This window comes from Alexandromys fortis, unplaced genomic scaffold, assembly GCF_014885135.2.
Source record: "Alexandromys fortis isolate MF-2015 unplaced genomic scaffold, M_Fortis_MF-2015_v1.1 scaffold_26, whole genome shotgun sequence".
In the NCBI taxonomy this organism is placed as follows: Eukaryota; Metazoa; Chordata; class Mammalia; order Rodentia; family Cricetidae; genus Alexandromys; species Alexandromys fortis.
Window position 1 is genome coordinate 7,285,392 of NW_026067894.1, and position 1,073 is coordinate 7,286,464.

A 1,073-nucleotide genomic window follows, 5' to 3' on the forward strand; every position below is an offset into this window, starting at 1 on the left:
TCTGAAAGGCTTCTTCCCTTCCTGTGAGGCCACCGTGAGTGTGTCAGTCAGTTGGGAAGGGATTCCTGGGAGATCTTGTGACCACCACACTTAGAGATGTGAGCGGCCAGCGCAGGTCCCTGCTCACCCTCCTCTCTCTATGACTCAGTTTCTGACGGGATGGGAGAAAGCAGCATTGACTGGCCAACTCAGGGCCCTCGGCCCCAGAGAGCAGCCCTCATCCTTGTCACAGCCCTGGGCCTTCTAAGGTGGGAGCCTGGCAAGATCATGGTGGCAGATGACGAGTCTCAGGGGACAATACCACACTGCAGGACCAAGCTGGGAGCGACTCTGAGACAAACCACGTGGCCGCTCGCCTCCTTGGCCCTTCTTGAGGCAGCTGTGGGAGAGCTGAATGTTCTTTCTTTGTGGAACCCAGGTCCTCCCACACCCTAGGGAAGCACTCAGCCACCCACACCCCAACCTGGAAGCTCTTCCTAGCAGAACCTTCCTGAGCTGCCTCTCATGCCAAGTCAGCAAAGTCCAGAGGCCAACGGGGGACGTGACCCTCAGGCATGGGCACCAGGTACCCACCTCCAGAGAGCCGCCAGCCATGCCAGCGGTATGGACAGATGCAGCAGAGACGGGTGCCACCCTGGCACGGTGCATGCAGGGTTTGGCACCTGCAGGCCCTGGGTCATCCCCTGAGGGTTGGATTCTGGCAGAGCTTTAGGAAGCAGATGTCAGTTCCGCGAGGCAGCATGACGCCTGGGTGTCCAGTGACGTAAGGTGCTGTGTTAGCCAGCACAGTGAGCCAGCCAGGAACCCTGATCAACAGATTCCCAACATCTCTCCTGCCCTACGCTAACCACCTGTATACCTGACTCGTGTTACCATGTCCCATAGCCAGCTTTGTCTACATCACGTCAGAGACGAGCCTGGCAATTTATTGGATTTCAATGGAACCTTGGGGTGGGGAACTTGGCTTTATAGGATCTCAAGACTACCCATGGGACATACTCTGTACAGCGCAAGGGCAGAACCAGCGGGCTAGAGTGGAGGCTGCTGCAGCAACCCTGGTAACAACAGTGGGG